General features: G+C 47.1%; 2 long non-coding RNA genes across 2 annotated transcripts in view; both read right to left on the reverse strand.

The window, feature by feature from the left end:
• Positions 1-474: 474 nt before the first annotated feature.
• LOC135371483 (uncharacterized) lies at positions 475-4,996 on the reverse strand. Its single transcript, XR_010415628.1, has 3 exons — positions 4,957-4,996; positions 3,115-3,168; positions 475-558 (listed from the first exon to the last, which is right to left on the reverse strand). It is a non-coding gene; the product is annotated as an uncharacterized LOC135371483 (long non-coding RNA).
• Positions 4,986-20,482, reverse strand: part of LOC135371482 (uncharacterized) — a 49,611-nt gene continuing 34,114 nt past the window's right edge. The window contains exons 2-4 of the long non-coding RNA XR_010415627.1: positions 17,507-17,616; positions 9,221-9,286; positions 4,986-4,995 (exon numbers count right to left, since the gene is read on the reverse strand). This is a non-coding gene — a long non-coding RNA (uncharacterized LOC135371482). The remainder of the gene's footprint in view (positions 4,996-9,220; positions 9,287-17,506; positions 17,617-20,482) is intronic.

The raw sequence follows: 20,482 nt of genomic DNA on the forward strand, positions 1-20,482 counted from the left end.
TGTCGTATTCGACTACAGGATATATTTTGAGACAGTTTATTTTTAAGGGTATATTTTTAAACAGCTTATTTCCATCGATATACTTTGCAACAGTATATTTTTCATTGTGCATTCTTGAGCGATTGTTTTTGGGCGGGGATTTTTGCGCGGTTGACTCCTTATCGGGGAATTTTATGCGGTTTATTGTAAAACAATGTGTTTTGAAAGAGTTTTTCTTAAAAAATTTATTCTTAGAGATTCATTAGTGTAACTTCCCGCTTGGTTGTCGCCATCGCTTCCGCTCGAGCTCGCATGTGAATCGTTCAACGACAAGCCGAGGCGACAAAAAATTGTCGCCGTCGCTTACGCGCGCCTTCAGGCCTAGTCCGACAGCCTAACAGGTACAGATAAAAAGTACTCGGCCATGCACAAAAAGTTTATTCAGTTTTACGGTAACCTTATTGTGGGAAAATGGGTTTAGGCATTACGGCATCCTTTTGCCTACCCAAGCACCTTGCGTGCGTACAGAGTCAAATGTCTCAGGACTTCCATATTCGGCACCACCTCATACATGCAGCGCTGGAAGAGATAAGTACCAGTGAGTGAGCATGTTTTGTCTTTCATAATGAACGATGACTGAGCATATAATGGCCCCTAAGCGATTATCAGGATCAAGTACACAAAACCATAATTGTACATGTCATAATCTGTGTATGAAGCAGAGTAGTGCATGTAGAGCAAAAAGTAGTAGGCCGCGAATTGAGATTAGCAAGTTACCACGAACGATTCCCTGCCTCAGAATGGAGAGGAGCAAGAGTGGAAGTGTACGCGTTCACTAAGCAGGGCAGTCGCTGTTGAGTTCAGAGCGGATTTAAGTGTTGAGGGTTGTTTAAGAACGCTACACGAGTAAATACTCACGCGCAATCTCAACCTTGAACACGCATCTGATATGTGCAACTGGCTAAAGAAATGTTCGAGAACTTGAGATCGAAGTTGCGCGTAAGAGCGATGTTAAATGGCTTCAGGCAGACAGGCCCAGCAGTGATAGTATTTGGTGTGAGTGTAATGTATACTGTTTGCTTAGTTGCCCTGAGGTGTAGGAGAAAAGGAACCCGGATAAGTGGTCCCGGACAAAATGTCGCCTCAAAAGTGCATTCCATAAAGATCGCTTTGTGTCTGCTGTTTTGGTGGTTTGCGTTTGTTGCCAACACAGCGCACGTGTATGCAATGCATTTACTAAGGTGTGGATTATTATGCGCTAAACGCTACTGAAATATTTCATACCTTTGCTTGTATACCGGCTATGAAAGCACGGCATCGAACACACAAAATCTGACATGCTCGTACCATGGCCATTTTGCTCGAGAATCATTCCGTCCCCACGCCAATCCTATGCGTGTCATACTCGACAATATCACAGTTCGTTTATATTAGAACTACCTTGACTATTCATACAAATAGAAGAAAGATGTGGATTTTGCCTTCGATAATATGATCTGTTCCTTCTGACCTTCCTTCCGAACTTCCTTCCGATCCTATGACCTTCCGACATTCGACGACGCACGTCTAAACTGATCCATGGATTTCAAGATGATTCATGATGCTCTTTGTGGCAATGGGCACTATATCTAACCGTCCACTGTCCTTGGTTATCTGGTCGTTGAGACCAGGTGCAGACGTATGGTTCCACCAAAGCGCAAGAGGGTAGAGCCATAACTATAGGAAGCGAACATACGTCAGATCTGATAGTTGACACTGAAATAAAATTTGAAACGTGAAACGTTTCATAACCAAATTTCTAAAATGCAATTTTAAGCCTCAATCATGAAAACGTCCATGATGTGGCGATGAAACTCTCCACTCTCCAAGGTCAAAAATAAAGTTGTTGTTGTTGTTCCATGATCTCGAGTTTTTGAGCTCGACGGTAGTCACCGCTGCAATACATTCCCCCCTTACTATAATGTTCCACGCTCCTTCTCGTTTTTTTTCTTCTTCTTCAACGCCTGCCCCCCCCCCCCGCACACACACGCACACACTAACTACATTTCTACAGGCCTCTCCAATGAGTCCGAGAGGTCTGGACCAAAATCGTATTTTAAGCGCTGAACTATAAGATCATGTCAGCAATAAAAAAAAGAGAAGAAACAACATGAAACTCGAACAGTCACTGGTTAGAGTTACAAAGCGAGAAAGTGAAATAACTCCGTAGGACGAACTTTTGGGGGACCTTCTATCCGTCCCTATCGTCGCGATTGTCGCAAAGGGAAAAAATATTGTGTTTCTTCTGTTTATTTGCATTTTAGCGTCTTGAATTTCACGTATTTGTCGTTGTGTTTTTCTGGCCGTCTCTATTCTACCAGTTTGGTTTTCCTCCAAGCAATTACTTTTCTCCAGACTGCGACCAATTATTCCTGAGGGCATCTGTACCAGCGTTCCTATTTTCCCACATCCACTCAAATAACGGGAGTGTCGAAACAGAATTTACTAGTCGATGCGTCTGGCGCAGCTTGTTTCTTGTCCTCTATCGCCTGTGGGTTGATAATATATTTATTTATTTATATAATAATAATACTCTCACCCGAATGTGCTAATGTAGGAGTGATAAACACGACAAAGAACATATAATAAATAATTAATGGGTGTGACGTTGCAGCTTTGTCAAGGCGGATTTCAGTTCAAAACGACCTAAATGAACTACTGACATATTCCGTTGAGGAAGTGTGACACTGAGTCACATTCAACTTCCAATAGGAAATAGCACGAGGGAAACAAGAATTCTTAAATACGTAATTTTACAACAGGGTTCACGCAAGTGTTTACTGTCTCTTAATCGGGTACTTCCGGATTCAGTAAAAGGTAAGCAGTTCACAGACTGAATATTAAGCTTTCTGTTTACTATGTCTGTTTACGGCTTTCTGTTTCTGTTAATGAGGTGAAATAAAACAATTAGTTGCCTCACCGGACTCTCTGGACTGACCTCCTTTGGACTGAAGTTTTGAAGTTTGGACTAAAGTTTTAGCCTCCTTTGGACTGAAGTCCAAAGGAGGCTAAAACTTTAGGACAGCTTTCATATGGCAGAGCGTTGGTGGGATAGAGTCCCGTCTTCTTAGAAATGTGGACAGAGTGATAACTTACAGCAGCGGCCATGGACATTTCGTTGTCATGCTTGTCGAACTCTTTCGTCCTTGACTGCAGAGAAAACACAACTCAATGTCTAAGGTGTACCCCCTATGTATTATGAAACGCAGCACGACGCAAATGATGGGATCGCGCTTCAGTAGCTTCTAATAGCACATATAAAACGAACACCTGTATTTTTCAGAAATGTCATGCAGATCATCAGAAGGGCAATGTGTTAGGATGCCCCGGATAGATCCGACTGACTTACGCTCTGCGCTTGGGCACACATTCCTGCAGAAGCTAGAAATAATAAGAATCAACTGATGCCTGCCCGTAAATCAAATGTGCGAAACGTATTTCGCGCGTGAGGCTCTGGGATTCTCCGTATCTTGTGGGACTCCTACCTGCTCTTGCTGTAGTAGCGCACATACATATAATTTCAACATACTGCTCTACGTCCCTTTGACGCATGTTCCATGTAGGGGGCAAACATGCCCTATCTTGTCTCTGTGGGAAGGATATCTACGTTTATAATAAGAAATATACATAATATACCAACGGACACTTTCCATACACGTGCCGTACCTGGCGGCGGAATATAGAATGTCGTCTTTTGGCCTTTGTAATCATGGCGACACGCACACGGACTGGCACTACACGTGCAAAGTAACAGGAGAACCCAAGCAGGACGATGTACTGAAAGTCGAGTGCAATAGACCTTTTCGTGACGCCAGGATGCGCGAACGCGCGGCACTTGGATGTGCGTCCAGTTGGTCTTCCGGTTACAGCTGTTGTTTGCAAAGACCCTTTTGACAGCTCCACGCCGCCAGGTAGCGGCAGCGCACGTTAACCTGTTTTGTTACCCGTAGGCCTTGCGGTTTGCGCCGCTTGCAAACATGAAATGGTCTGTAGAGGTGGGCGGTATGTGTCTTATCAATGTTCTTTAGTTTCACCAGTCTGTTCAAGGCCTTCCACCTACCCGTCCACCCCTAGTGCACTCGACTTTCAGTACATTCTGCTGCTTAGGAAGGCATGGAGAACGGGTGAAGGTGCACCTCAGGTATTGCGAGTACGAAGCGGCCTCAAGATTCAGGCTGAAACGTGCACGTAACCATGATGTGGAGGATTCCCCCAGTGAACATCACGGCCTATGCATGTCTTGTGCGTGCCTTCTATATGTCTATCATGTAGATGTACTGTAACAACAAGAACAACTTTATTTTGGCTTTGGAGAGTGGGGAGGTTAAGAGCTCTGTAACAGAAGCCCTAATAGTGAACCAATAAGTGAGCCCTACTAGAGCGCAGTTCTATAGGTTGTGTATTTTCAGTAGCGTAGAGCTTTGCAGGTGTGGTGTGCTTTGGTGTGTGTGCGCTTTGGTGGTGTGGTGTGCACCAAAGGATCTGCTTGAGGATCTGTGGCATATTCTTCATTGCTCCCACTACCAACCTTCCCGAACCACACTCTCCGAGTTTCTTCGTCAGCTGGACTCTCGCCCCTTCTCCCTATCGAAATTGCTTGGTCCCTGGCCTAATCCAGCCCAGCAACGCTCTCCGCTCAAAGCTCTTCTGACATTTCTGGACACCATCGGACTTCGATCGTTATTGTGAAGAGGCTTGTTATTTTATTCCCCGCATTCCCATCAGCAATAGGGTAGAGTATCGCCTGTGGCGATGAACCTTTCCACTCTCCAAAGCCAAAATAAAGTTGTTGTTGTAGCGTAGAAGACGAAGCACGGGTAATATAATCCGGGCTAGATTGAGACGGAAGCTGACGGAAGCCTTCGTGGCCAACCAGGAGTTGCACTTTATGTCCAACATTGGCTCAGAGTATATTTCAATTATATTTATTTTTCTTACCCAGTTGGTCATGAAGAGGTCCAGCATACATTCTCCATACTGAAACAAAAACACCAGTGAAATATCTGCGTCAGCCAGATAATCACAACCCTGCGCAACGCTCTTCTCAAATGTGCCACCATCACCATATTCATAACGCAGAGGGCAACGGCGAGTTCATCCGCCGTCAGTGTGTGTTTCTGTGTGAAATGGCAAAGGCTGGAGTCCTGATGCACAGATGACACAATTATTAAACCTGTGCGAACTACGCGTGACAGATACTGGAAACATAAAGGAGTTTTCGGGAACCGGCTGAGCATACTCGGTACGATCAGCTGGGAGAGAAGGGAACGACGCGCGTGCGCTTTACATCGCGGGGACTGTCCTTCCCACGCGGCGATCTTCCTGGGGCGCGTTGTTGGCGTTGGCAGGTGAGCGCGGCTCGGCACCGTTGCCAGAGCAACGGCGCATCCGCGTGACCCTCGTCGTCACGTGCAGCTAAAGCGGTGTTGCTGGCAACTTTTACACCGTCGCTGCGCTCCTCGGTTACCATAATCCGGGTGAGAGTGACAGACGACGGAAATCTTAGACTCATTCGTCGCCAGTAAGAGTCGCGAGAACTCAAACATGGCGGAGCTGTACGCATATTTCGCGGATGTGGGCATCGGTGAAGATGATACGGTTCGCGTATTTCGTCCATATACTTTCCTCTCCGGGCTCTGTTCCCTCGTGTATGGCCATGCCGCCGCCTCCACAAGTGCTTAAGATATTCGTTATGCTGGGCCGTGCATTCCTGCGGACGCGGTACCTAGTTTTTTCATAAAACTTGCCACCCGGCGGCTGTCTTGAACAATGCTGCTGTGGGAATTTAGGCAGGAAGCTCTGTCCTTCCTCCTGTCTTCTTTGGTATTCCCCCGCATGAATTGACGGCAGAGCTCCAGGTGCTGGTCTATGAAACTTACCAAGCGGCATGAAAAATCTTCTTTTGAACTATTTTGTTTGCTGCAGATGCAGGAGCTGACAAGCGTCTACCTATGTGCGTCGCAGCAGAGCGGCAGATTTGGCAGACGACACTTGAGGATCTCTGATTGGCTAACTTATGAGCCAAGTGTAGAACCACCTTCATGTCAGTGCATAAACGTCAACTTCATTCCATAAAAAGAAGAATGACATCCAATAGAAGTACGACATTTCTGTTATTGGAAATATTTATCATTTTTTGAAGCTGCAAAGAGGCGTCTGGTACGGAGAGTACCGGCACAGCAGCGTCGCAGAAATGGTAAAAGACGATGAGACAAATGATGGTTCATTAGAATCACGTTGCTGGCCAGTGAGAGCGTGTCGTCATCCCGCTAGCGGCGCCGTGACGGTGACGAGCTGCGATACACAGCGACGCGGTGACTGTGTGGCCAACAACGCGCACCTTGCCGCTTCGTTGTCATGATCGGTTCGCTTCCTATCGTTCTCTTTCGGGGACGCCTCAGCGATGCTGAAACATGGCCGCCGCCGTCGCGATGGATTCGATTTACTTGGCAGCAGTCAAATATTATTTGGATGGCGTAATGGATCCCTACAGAGTTTCGTTCCTCGGAAACCTCGCGGTGTGTAGAGATTTCCGGATCATCATTAGTCAGATTAAATATCAGAAACTCGCCGTAGAATATATCGCTGTCCTTCCATTCTTAACGAGAAATGGTGCTGCACGTATCTCGACGGTTGTTACTCTTCGGTTCCCGAAAACTCCTTTTGGCGAGGCTCCGGTCGGTTCCTTGCCACTGGGCCACGAACCGACCGACCGATAGACCGCGTGCACCGCGCCCGTTCCTGAAGACTCCCTATAGTGTAATGCGGACGCTGACGCGGCAAATATCCCTGAAAGTTAATACACTATACGCTGAGTTTCCGCTGAGTTACATCGAAACCTTTGTACCAGGGAAGGGCAACGGTAATGGTAACGGAAATTGGAAGGTATATTACCGAAATTGGAGACGGTAGCAATAACGGGAACAGAAACGCATACCACTGTCCTTCACTACCGGAAACAGACACGGAAACGAATATTATTGTCCGGTATTCAATTCGGGTAATGGCCATTTCTGTTGCGCGATGACATTTCAGTGACTTTTCAATTTAATTTTGTATTTTGATAACTCAATTCCTTGTAATGCTCTAAATATTACACGATTGCATAGAAACTAAGTGCAATATTGGATATGGAGTGTGCATCTCTTGCTCAGCTACTCGTGGCATTACCTACATACATGGCATCAAGACATGATCCTTACACAACATAGACTCCACACACTCTGCTCCACCATAGCTCGAGGATGACAGCATATCTTTTTTTTTAATTTTTACTTTCTTCATTTCAACGTGGCCATGGCAGTATTGTTTACCTCCGGGACCGTTCGCATAGGGAGAAAGTTACGCCCATCTTCGGTTGCTGGACTCAGAGCTGGACTCAGGTTGCTTAGTTGCCCGCGAAGCAACCCAGTTTCTCGCTTCCCCCTATACTCGTGGAGTGACCTCAATGGTTTCTCTCCCAAATCAGGTGACACCTCGATCTGAGGCGCACGTGGTTTACCTCTGGACATACGTGGAGTACCATGTCCATCTACGAATAACCCCTTATTGGTGCGTTGTGAGCGGACAGTCACTCTCGTCACACTTTACCCTCACCGACAGACTGTTGTAGCGTGCAAGCTCAATAAACACGGCCGGAAATCTGAGATTTTGATAATTTAATCATGCAATGAACCATACGTCCACGTGATTTGACGTTCTTCAACAGACGGCCCTACTGAAACTCTCCTTACCAAATCGACAACGACAATAATGCACGTTATGTACGTGTTTTTTCCCACGTAACGGTCGCAAATCTTTAAAAACGCGAAGTTATCTTCGTGGATGCAATCGAGTACATGTTATAAAAAGTCGCCGAAACTTATAGGCAGTACTTTCTCGTTTGCGCTAATTTGCTAATTACAAGTAGTTGAATAACTTTGTTGTGATTTGAGAGCCAAAGTGTAAACTGACATCTCGTAGAGTAAGTTGAGACATCTTCGAATAAGGTTTCCTCACTGCGGTACCCTTTACGGGTTTCTCTTCTCCTGCCAAAAAAGAAAGCCCGCGAAATTTGATGGAGTGCAAGGGGGCTACCTGATCGCGCATCCACCAGAACACGTCGCTTTTGGAACGTCCTCACGCGCTTGCTAGAGCAACGATATCCACCTTTATCTACATGCGCAACCAGACAGAGTTTCTTGTCCATGTTAATCTCGTGACAAACAGCAGTCGCAACAAAGAGACAACAAAGCTTGCCTGGCAGACCATGTAGAAATAAGGGCGTATCGCTGGACTAGCAAACGCGTGAGGGCATTCCAAGAGCGACGAGCGCTAAACGCGCAAGCAGGCAGTCACGTGGTACTCTTTTGAATTTCGAGTGTTTGTTTTCTCGCAGGAAGAAATTATACCCCTAAAAGGCACCACGTTGCTCTCAAGTCACTAATTTAAAAAATAGTTAATTAATGTCGATGAAATCCTGATAAAAATACTGACTATCAAATTCGGCGACTCTGAACGGCATGCACTTGGTTTCATCCGCAAATGTAGCTTTTATCTACTTAGTTTTTTTAAGCTTTGCGACCCAACGGTGGTACATCGTGTATACGGATCATATGAAATATAAACTTCAGGAGCCCATAGAGGTCCGGTATTTCCCTCCACCAATCCGAAATGCTAGACGCTTAACGCTCGGTCGCGAGGAGTACGATGTGCAGTTTCCAACAACAGTCTGTGCGAGTCAAGCAGGCGTGTTCCCTGCGACCCTCATGCCAGTATGAGTAAACCAAATCGCTTAGCAAAATGTCTGTACAAACGCAACGTGTTTCTCTGACCGTCGAATCCAACCACCACTAATATGATGGTGGGGTGCTATTTCCGAGTGATCTGCCTGCACGTTGCTTCGGTGGGATTGTGCGTTCTGAGCCGACTTCACAGGGAACTGTACAGCGCAACCGGCGCCCGGATTCCAATCCGGGTCACCTCTCAGCCTCGGCGTTGAATGCCATTATCGTAGCTACTAAGCCACGGGAGCTGGTCAGTAATACGCAATATAATATAGCGAACGTACACGAAACAACACTGCATCAAGTACTGTGCACACATGTAATGGTAACACATGTAAATAATAATTGGGTGTTTACTTCGCGAGACAACTCAGTATGGATGAATGGAGCGATCGAGCAAGCGCAACCTCATTATATCAGGGCTGATATACGCTCACCTTGGGTATTTCTTCGCCAACTTTAGCCACGCAATAGTCTCCGTTGGCGCAGGCAAAGTTTGTAACCTGGTGGGAAATAATTGCCGTAGCATGTACCTGGCTGAAAACGCAACAGCGACTTGGACAGAAGGCACATTAGGAAAAAGATTGTCTCTATGATACCTATTGCGGAAAAAAATATGTGAAAAAAGGTTTGAAGCGGAACTTCTAGAGCGCAGAAACTCCTCTTTTTCGTCTATGTGGCCAACACATATGGGTCATTCCACAAGAACCGTCCCAAAATCGTGGCCCGACCCCCACGGACTTGGACAATTTTTTTTCACTACTTCGTATCATTGAATTATCAATGTCAGAAAAATATTTCAGCGGAATTCCACGCGGCTTTCACGCGAGGCGGCGCCAACGTCTGCGGGAGGGCCAAAGAGTCGGCTACGTTTAATGGCTTCTCCGCAGGGAACGGCTCAAACTATTTGAGATTTGTCACTTCGAGACTGATCAGGCAGCACTTCCCCTTAGTTCTAAGTGAAAAAATTCGGATGACAACCTGTATTTAAGGCGCGCCACAGGCTATAACTGTTGCGTTTTTGTCGCAGGTTTGGCATTTTTGCCCGTTCAGTGGAAGCACGCACAAGTGTGAAATTTGGTATCCTGATAGATGTGGACATGGTTAACATGTAGAAAAAAATTCATTCCTTCAGTTAAAAGAGAAGGCTGCGAAATATGGCGGGAAAATATGCAAATTTTCGAAAATTGCCAATATTGGAAGGAATAAAAGGTGAAGTTGCCATCATGATACCGACATGCCGTCAACGCTAAAATGAAGTCTGTCCACTTCAAAATATAAAAAAAAATCGCTTCGCGGATTCGCTTCATTTGCATACCAAAGTTTGTCAGTTTATATCTCAAAATTACCAACATCAACATCGAAGTATGTGCTCTTCTCCGGATTTTGAGAAAGAGCTTCGCCAAATAATGGCCACCTCCAATTCTGGTGTCTGGAATTTTGGGTAATTGGTCGTCTAATAGCTTGATTGTGTTCCCCCCGTTGCCGCGTAACCCACAGGCAAAAATCGCAGCACAACAAGCTTTAACACGAAAAAACTAAAACTTTAACGGATAGCAAATTGGTTTCCTTTTAGTCAGGAACTCTGGAACAGGCTAGAACAGGTACAGAGGGGCGCCGTCAGGTTTATCCATAATAACTACAACCGCGATCAAAGTACAGCTGAACTTTTGGAGCGCTCGCAACTTCCCCCTCTGTCGGAGAGATCTAAAATTGCTAGGTTAAAGTTCGTTTCCGTGTTGTTGGGAGAAAACAGTAAGCTTGACGCGCACAAATATGTATCTTACCATTCAACAAGAATTCAAAGAAACATACATTCTAGGCATATTACACCCATAAGCTATCGCGATGACTGCTTTAGGTACTCTTACTTTGTACGGGTTATTAATTAATGGAATGAGTTACCGGACAGTATTGTCACGTCCCAAACGGCATCTGCTTTTGTCTCAAAGCTGCAATCATATTTGTGTAATCTGTGAATGGCCATCTTAGCCAAGTATAATGTAGACATTTTGATGTCGTGTGTTGTTGTTGTTGATTTTTCTATCTTCTTTTTGTTTTTTGATGATACATGTTGTTTATCAATGTATCCACTCCTACAGTGACGTCCAGAGGACGTTAGTAGTATCTGCAGATAAATACATAAATAAATAACACATAGTGTACCTTACTCTGCATTTGACGAATCTTTTAAACTCACACACTTCGATGTTGCCTATCAATGTCGCTGACAAAACAGCAACGAGACACGGTGAGAAATCTCCGCAATTAAAAACACTGAGATTTAGGAGAACAAATAAAGCGACAAAATCTGTATATTTTTTTAAAGCCTAAATTAGCTGTGTTACAGTGACAGCTGTTAGTGCTTCGTTTCCGGAGATCGTGGCGTCGGTGTTGTAGGCAGAAGGAAAAGCGAACATACTATTAGTGACGACGGCGAGGCGGAGGACATTTTAACGTGGGGCTAGAGTGAAAAAAAAAGTAAATTGTGATTGTTCTTCAGACCCCATGGCTATACCATGTCGTGATGGCGCACAAGCATTGCGGCAGGCACGATAACGAGAACGGAAGCTCGGAGCTCGCTCAAGTCTCAGCTCGCCGTGCAGCCGAGGCAGCCAAGAAAGGAGTGCGACATCAGGGCCCATTTGCGTAAAAGTTAAGTACGAGACTCAGACTCATTCTCAATAGCCTTCGCTGTGCTTCTTGCGTGCTGCGCTCGTGCTCGCGCTCAATGTACTGCCAAGGCTATCGAGATTGAGTATGAGCAAACGGGCCCTGGATCCCAATGACGTAGTCAAATCGATAATAAATAACATATCACAACATAGACACGAAGACACTGCAGTGCGTGCCGTCGAAGCACAGGCAAGGCGGACTCAGTGGCAAGACCTTGCAGTAATGAATGGGGTGGGGGACAAGTTGAAACATTTTTTGAGGAAACCGTCCGAATTCAAAACGTACTTGGGGGGTTTAGGCGTTTGAGTGCACTAGCTGCACTGTTGACCCTTTGTATGCTGTGGAATAAAAAGGAAGCGAATATTTCATGACAATATGGCCAAAAACTTGTAATACGCAATAGGAGCCAGAGTGTTTCAATATACCCAAGCCCTTGGGCACGTTGCCACAAGCTACTGGTATGTTCAAACAATTGTGCATTGCATCACACAGGAATCAGGGATTTGCCGTGCAGTAATGGCAAACGTATAATAGGTCTCTGTTACTAGTACTATCCCAATGTGACCAATCTTTGCAAAGCTTGCCCTGAACCCACTCCTGGTTGGTTTGTAGATGTAATGTCACACCAAGCAGTAATATTCCACGAAGTTGTCCACAACAGTGTTTGGGAGCGGTTTATTCCTGGGAATTCCTAGGCTGTGCATATGTCTTGGGCATTGGTCAATGTTTGCTGTGTCTTGCTGTGTTCATTACGATGCCAAGATAAAGAACTTGTTGCAATTTGCCCCATAGCGGCATGGCACCGGTAAATGCCATTTTGCCGCCGAGGGAGACGCCGTACGTTAATAAGACTGCGAAAGAAGTACTTACATGTACGCCCAAACTTTCGTGCCCCTCGTGCAAGCATTCTCGAACACACACGAACAATAAGTATAGTCGGAGAAGACTTGTTTTTGAGGCCAGGGACCACTTTTGACGTCTCGGAGGCGATCCGCTCATCGCAGCACCGTGGAACTGTTCTCAATGGAACAGAATTGTGGAACGATGTTGCCGTCTGTAAGAGCCTACCAAAGTCCGGATAGGAACATGTTTATTCTGTCATGGCTAGGCCACGACTGCACGATCAGCTCTTCTATCAGCTGGGGCACAGCTGATGCGCATGGCGCGTGCGCTTTGTCGATGCGTCATCCACTACATTCCTCCCCTCAAGACGGAACGCAGCGGAACGGATGTCTCCGGTCTCTTTTGGGATAGCGCGCCGGTGGTGGTCTGGGAGGATCGCCGTGCTCTTGTGGAGGTGGGGCTGGTGCCAATGACGTCTCCCCAGTAAACCATCTACATCCCAGCGACGTCCATGTAACATCCTCAGCGTGACATTCGGATATCCCAGAAAGGTTCGCACAGAGCCTAAAGACGTCTTTTGTACGTCCAACGGATGGCCATTTGTCCCGCTTTTCCCACATCTACGGGACGTCCCACTAACTCAACTGATGGACATTCGGACATTCAGAGGATATTGGCGCCACCTTGCGATCCGTGCGCACGGACACCTATTTTGAAACATTTTGCGAGAGTTGTGGGGGGGGAAGGGGGGCTGGTGTCGGCACCATTAACGGACCCGTAACTATAGATAGTGGCCACCACATAAATATTTCGTTCCCTGATTTTCCTCTGTGCCCGTTTCTGGTATTTCCCATAACGGATACAGAGCGCGGCGGTTTAAATAAAGCAAACAGAGAAATGGAAAAGCTCACAGTCCAAAAAGCTTCGAAAGGTACTAGCATTCCCTTTCCAAGAGAAAACAAATACTATATATTGCTTGTCGCGCGAACTTCCGCGAGTTCGAGGGTACTGCTCGCCTCCGAAGGAAAACGGAGGGTGAGTGGTATAATTCGACTATGCACAAAAACAACAGTCATATGTGAGGAGTTGCGTGGTGTATTAACTCTGCAACAAGGTAACGCCTGTGTTTCTTACTGCTCTTGGTCTGACACACTCAGTAGGTTCATCGAAAGTCAAATTTGAGAGTGCCACATAATTCCGCATCTATGCCTCTTTCGCAATAAGTGCTCAATGTAACATAGACAGTCAGTTTTGGAAGGAGCAAAATCTTGCAATCTTGCACAGGACCGCCCTTTGTTTCTAAGGAACGTCATTCAGTCCCTGTTTTCACGTACTTTTTGGTTCGTGATGCGATCACCTCAGAATATCAAAATCTCGATGTACCCAAGATATTCGCCTTGGGACGTACAGGGCTGTACAGAATTGGATATCCCCAACATCTAAAATATTTTGAGAAGACAGACTGGACGTCCATGTGACGTCCATGGCACATATAACTACAGTTGCGAAATCTGCGACATAGTTTGGATCCAATCACGAATATCCATGGGACGTACATAGTATATCTCGACGTATTGGACGTCTGCGGCACATTTTGGACGTCTCCAGGATATTCGTGGTTTACTGGGTCTGGCTCCGTCCAGGGAAGGGTCTGTGACGGTTCGGAGCTATCGGCTGTCAGAGGAGTTTTCAAGTGGTCGGCGTGAACTCTGCGTCGCCGGCCACCAGCGAATTGGACCTCGTAGATGACCGTGCCCACTTTACCGGTTATAGACCCCTTAATCCAGTGTCGCCTGTTCATCGGATCAGCAGCCCAAACTGGTTGGCTAACCTCAAAAAGTATGTTTTGCGCACTCCGGTCGTAATTCCGTTTCTGCCTGGTCGCAGCATGTAGGTGGTGTGTGTCTAAGACGGGTCACAAGATGTCAATAGCCGTTCTGATTTGTCTTTCCATGAGGAGCATAGATGGAGATTTGCCTGTCGTTGCATGTGGTGTGACGCGGTACTGCGTCAGGAACTTTTGAATTCCGTCCTTGGTTGTTCCTCCCCTCCACAAGGCGGACTTAAACGTGCGGACGAAGTTTTCTGCTTGTCCGTTTGACTTTGGATGGTAAGGCGCTGTAAGAACGTGTTGAATGCCATGCTTTGTTACAAAATCCTTGAATGTCTGGCTGGTGAATTGGGGTCCATTGTCTGTAACCAGCTGCTCAGGAAACCCTTGGCGGACGAAGATGTCTTGCAGCGATGTCGTGGTGTCGGAGGCAGAAGTTGTCGGCATGTACGCCACCTCAGCCCATTTGGTGTGGACGTCGATAGTAATAAGGATATGCTGATGTTCGAATTCAGCGAAGTCACAATGAACGCGAAGCCATGGTCCAGCTGGAGGCTCCCATTGGTGGAGAGGAACAGGCCGCTTTTGTTCACTGAACTCTGCACATTCTTCACAACTACGGCATAAGGTCTCAATGTCCTTGTCTATCTTCGGCCACCTCACGTATACCACACGTAAGACCGGGCAAGCATGTTCAACTTCGTCTGGCCGGTATGACCGGAATGCAAGACATCTAGGACCTCAGACCTGAACTTCTTCGGAATCACCGTTCGCATCCCCCAGACGACACAGTCGCTAAACACTGTGAGCTCAGTTTGTCGGGCAGCAAACGGTTCAGTTGCGTTCAGCGGTTCTACGTAGGGTTTTACGCTGATCACATGAAGATCCGAGTAGCGACAGAGTCACCCGACCCAATTCAAATGCCATCTCCGAACAACGATCCGCTACCGTGGCCAGAAGCAGTCACGACGGCTACACCGGAACAAGTCCAGGAACAAGACGCGCCACGAGCACCCAGATACCCCCGAAGGGTGCGCAAACGTCCAGCCTGGTACGTCCCATCATGAGAGGAGGGGTGTAGTAGGCTGACGAAGATGAGACGCGCGCACTGCGTGGATCAGCTGTTCGACTGGGATAGTAAGTTAGTCTACGTCCGGCGTCAGCCGAATAAAGACGTTTGTTGCTTTGGTCTTCGTACAGTATTATAATTGATGGGAGGAATGTCTAGCTGCGGATTTACCGTCGCGCTGAAATCACCGCATACGCGAACTGCGCCGTTTGGCTTGGGGACAACAACGATGGGCGTAGCCCAAGAGGACGTTTCAATCGGGGATAGCACTCCATTAGCCACCTGTCGCTCTAGATCGCGTTCTACAGCAGTACGGATAGAGAATGGTATTGGTCATGCTTTGAAGAACTTGGGCTGGCTGTCAGGTTTGAGCTGAAGATGAACTTTCGTTGTTGTACAACTTCCAAGACCGTCTCGGAATACAGCTCGGTACTTCGTCACCAGTTCTTGGAGGCTACTTCCCAAGGCCGGGGAACTTTCCGTGACGCAAACGAACAGCTTGTTCAAGTCGAGCCGAAGAGCGGATAGCCAAGTTCTGCCCAAGATGTTGATCGCATTAGCTTCCGTCAAAATTGCTTCCAACGGAAAACTGTGTTCCTTCCAGCAGACATCCAGTTGCGCTCTTCCAAGGACGTTGATCGGTTTTTGATTGAAGCACTGCAGGCGGTGCTGCACTGGCAGAGGTTCTGGCTTACCTAGCATTTCCCAAGTCGCCTTGTTCAACAGCGTTGCTTTGGACCCAGTATCGACCTGAAGAGAAACCTTGTAGCCCGATATCCGGCATGTAATGTATCTTCCTCATTCTCGTCCACGGAGAAGACATTGGAGATCGTGACAGATTGGACTTTTCTCGCTGAAGTAGATTTGTTCCTTGACTTCTGCGATGTACGCCCTCTTTGCTGGCACATACTGGCGATGTGTCCTCGCTTGCCACATTCGTGACACGACTCATTGCGGAATCGACAATTACCAGCGTCATGGTTGTGGTTCCCACAACGAAAGCACTTAAGTGTATTCTGTTTTGGTGGTAGAAAAACCTTCCCAACGTTTCCAGCGAATGAGGTCTCCAGGTCACGAGATCCAGCTTCAGCTGCTAGGCTGCTTTCGGCAAGTCGTAGTGCTATGTCAACGGTAAGGTTGTTCTCCAGTACCAGCTTCGCCCGAATGCTCTGATCTCGAAGACCGACCATGAAAGCTGCCAGCAGGGAACACGAACGGATGTCAGTCTCAGTCTCGTATTCACAAGCTGCTACAATTGCACGAAGGCGATTGAGGAAATCCTTTACGGGTTCGTTCTCTTCCTGTCGACACGGAAAAAGCTTGGCCCTTTCAAACTCCTTGAATCTCTTCGGAGCAAAATGCTCATCCAGCGCCGTCACCAACTCCTCAAATGGGACGTCCGTAATGTTCCTCGGTTGAAGAAGGTGATACAGGCGTTTGAAAACCGCAGCATCCAGAGAAGAAATCAAAAGACTCCGTTTGTCGGTTTCCGATGTGACGCGGGCTACTTGCAGGGCTGCTCTAAATCGGATGCAGTAAAATTTCCACTCATCCTTCTCGGAATCGAAGACTCCCGGCCTCTCAAAACGAAGAGCAGCAGCACCAGTGAAACGGCCCTCCACCTGGTCTCCTGTAGCTCCACCGATAGCCATGCTCCAAGGTCGTCGACAGAAGATTGTTGCTCGCTCGTCGCCAAATTGTAAGAATGTACCAAAGTTCGGGTACGAACATGTTTATTCTGTCATGGCTAGGCCACGACTGCACGATCAGCTGTTCTATCAACTGGGGCACAGCTGATGCGCATGGCGCGTGCTCTTTATCAATGCGTCATCCACTACACCGTCCAAATGTGGAGTTGTGTGCATCAGAAGGGGACCAGAAAGTTGACTATTTCAGTATACCCCGTGTTTCAATGTGCCCCCCTTTTACCCAGGTGTCGCTGAAGCGGAGGCAAAGAGCCGTCAGAGGCCAGCGAAACCCGAAGGAGCCACGAAAGGCTCTACTAGCGAATTCGAGGAGAACCCATTTGGGTAAAGTTGCTCGGTGTGCGATCGCTTGTGGTTCAATGATCATCTCACAGATCGCTGCCTTTGACTTACCGTGCACAGCATCGACAAGAATTGAACGGTTAAAGTGACGGCCTAACCCCAACGATGTTGTCACTGAAATTCGCATTACAGAACCGTAACAGTCCTGTGATTTTTTTTGTCTTGCCCCATCTGTTCTTCCAAAATCAGTTTTCAATCTAAAAACACCTGCTCATTGTCCTGTGACTATCAAACTAACAAAGAAGCATCTACTCACGTCGTTGAACAATTTTGAGTCGGGCTTCACATGGAGTTGTCTGATGTACTTCCAGCACTTGTTGATGAAATGGTGCGTCGCACGTCCAACGGCTGTTGCAACGAACATTCCTGCACAGTGCATACAGGTCATTTATTGATCAAACATTATCATAGAATCATGTGTCTACATGGTGCCTTTTAGAAGAACGTTTTATGATTACTGTGTCGAGGACGATTCTACTGTTGTCCGCATCCTATATATGAACGGAAAATGAAAATTAAGGGATGATGCCTTCTAGCCTAGTGTTATGTACTCTGGACCAAATGGAAGACTGCATTATCACATGCATGATAATTACTTAACAAAATCTAGACATTGACTCTGAGCAAGGAGAGCTTTAGTAAAGTTTAAAAAAATAAAATTTAGCCCATTATACGATTTGACAGAACTTTCCCCTTACATTGCGAACTTCTGTAGAGGAAACAGCGGCACTCTTCATTCCCAAGTTACAGCCTTCCCCTACACGGTAGAGCGGACATCGCCTTGATGCACAGAGTGTAGGCTGTCCTAACGGGAGTGGTGCGGCTTGTGGGATATACTTCTGATTTGTTTGAGAATGTTATAGAGGGTCGAATCATACACATAATGCAGTGTCCCTTGCTTGTTTTGCACAGGAATGACGCAAGCACGTGATGATATGAACTAATAGTCCTCCATTCAGTGGTATTTGCTGCGTAACCCGGTCGAGCATCACTCTCGGAAACATGTTTGTCGGCCCGGGCTCGTGCCCTGGGTTTATAGAATTCCGCTCATTAGTATATGGTATATGTCGGGAAAACCGGCAGATGCGTAAACGATCGCTCAAGGGCGCATGTGCTTAAACGACAGACGCGTAAACGATCGCTCAAGGGCGCGTGTGCTTAAACGGCAGATGCGTAAATGATGGCTCAAGTGCGCGTACGCTCAAACGGCAGATGCGTAAACGATTGCTCAAGGGCTGCATGTGCTTAAACAGCAGATGCGTAAAGGATCGCTCAAGGGCGCGCGTGCTCAAACGGCAGATGCGTAAACGATCGCTAAAGGGCGAGCGTGCTTAAACGGCAGGTCCGTAAACGATCGCTCAAGGACGCGTGTGCCCAAACGGGAGATGCGTAAACGATCGCTCAAGAGCGCGTGTGCTGAAACGGCAGACGCGTAAACGATCGCTCAAGAGCGCGTGTGCTGCAACGGCAGATGCGTAAAAGATCGCTCGAGGGCGCGTGTGCTGAAACGGCAGGTGCGTAAACGATCGCTCAAGGGCGCATATGCTCAAACGGCAGATGCGTAAAAGATCACTTGAGGGCGCGTGTGCTGAAACGGCAGGTGCGTAAACGTTCGGTCAAGGGCGCATGTGCTGAAACGGCAGATGCGTAAAAGATCACTTGAGGGCGCGTGTGCTGAAACGGCAGGTGCGTAAACGATCGCTCAAGGGCGCATATGCTCAAACGGCAGATGCGTAAAAGATCACTTGAGGGCGCGTGTGCTGAAACGGCAGGTGCGTAAACGATCGGTCAAGGGCGCATGTGCTCAAACGGCAGATGCGTAAAAGATCGCTCGAGGGCGCGTGTGCTGAAACGGCAGGTGCGTAAACGATCGCTCAAGGGCGCATATGCTCAAACGGCAGATGCGTAAAAGATCACTTGAGGGCGCGTGTGCTGAAACGGCAGGTGCGTAAACGATCGGTCAAGGGCGCATGTGCTGAAACGGCAGATGCGTAAAAGATCGCTCGAGGGCGCGTGTGCTGAAACGGCAGGTGCGTAAACGATCGCTAAAGGGCGCATGTGCTCAAACGGCAGATGCGTAAAAGATCGCTCAAGGGCGCATGTGCTGAAACGACAGATGCGTGAACGATCGCTTAAGAGCGCGTGTGCTTAAACGGTATATCCATAAACAATCGCTCAAAGACGCGTTTGCTCAAACGGCTAATACGTAAACGATCGCTCAAGGGCGCGTGTGCTCAAAATGCAGCTGCGTAAACGATCGCTCAAGGGCGCATGTAGCTTCGCTTAAGGCGTGTATGGGAGGCTCACATCTTCCTGTGCATTCCAGAAAGTGCCTACGTAACCCGGTATTTGTACCTTCGTTCTAGGCAAAGAAAAAAGAAAATCAGCTTCAAAGAGATATAGCTGAGACGATTGAAATTAGGGAGAGTCCCTTCTTTAGTTGCATTTGTCAAGCTTCTGTGTTTTTTAATGGGTAAAGTACTGAACTTTTTATTTCACTGGTAGAGACTTTCACTTCTGTCATTCCTTATCACTTTGGTTCACAACAAAAGTGTGTCATCGAGATCGTGGACCTCGTTCCGAAGGTATGTCCAGACAGACAGCGAAACTCCCATAGGGCCCTGCGTCTTCACAAATGATGCCACGATAGAGTTGTCAGAACCAGTGTTCGAGGTAACTCGTTACAAGTAACTCGTTACTGTAACTAAGTTCCTTTTATTGGTAGCTGGTAACTTAGCTCGGTACTTTTGCGCCCTGGTAACTTTCAGCGGAACTCGTTCCTTTTTCAGGTAACTTTGCCAAAGTAACTTAAGTTAAGTTCCAAGTTACTTTTAACTTGCTTTTCACTCACGTCCACATATTTTCTTGCTTTCCCTCCGGTTCCTTCATGGGATTGTTTGCCATAAAACGTGATATTCAATCAATGACAGTATTTTATTCAGGAAGTAAGAACCGCTGCCATTGAAATGAAGCTGAACCATTGTGCACCCACAGGGAGTAAGATGCAAAGCGTTCGAATAGACCTCTACCAGAGAAATGTCATCATGACATTGGTAGACCGACTGAAACCGAAACAAATCGGAAGGAGAGGGCTGGGTTCCACGAACGGGCATTTGTCCGCTGCCTCCCATTCAAAGAAAAGCAGGACCGAGGGTCGCGTCCCTTTAAGGGACTTTAAGGGACCATATCGTAATCCCCTCAAGACCGTGGCTTTCGGGCGCGACCTTGTTCA

This window comes from Ornithodoros turicata, unplaced genomic scaffold (assembly GCF_037126465.1).
Source record: "Ornithodoros turicata isolate Travis unplaced genomic scaffold, ASM3712646v1 Chromosome11, whole genome shotgun sequence".
In the NCBI taxonomy this organism is placed as follows: Eukaryota; Metazoa; Arthropoda; class Arachnida; order Ixodida; family Argasidae; genus Ornithodoros; species Ornithodoros turicata.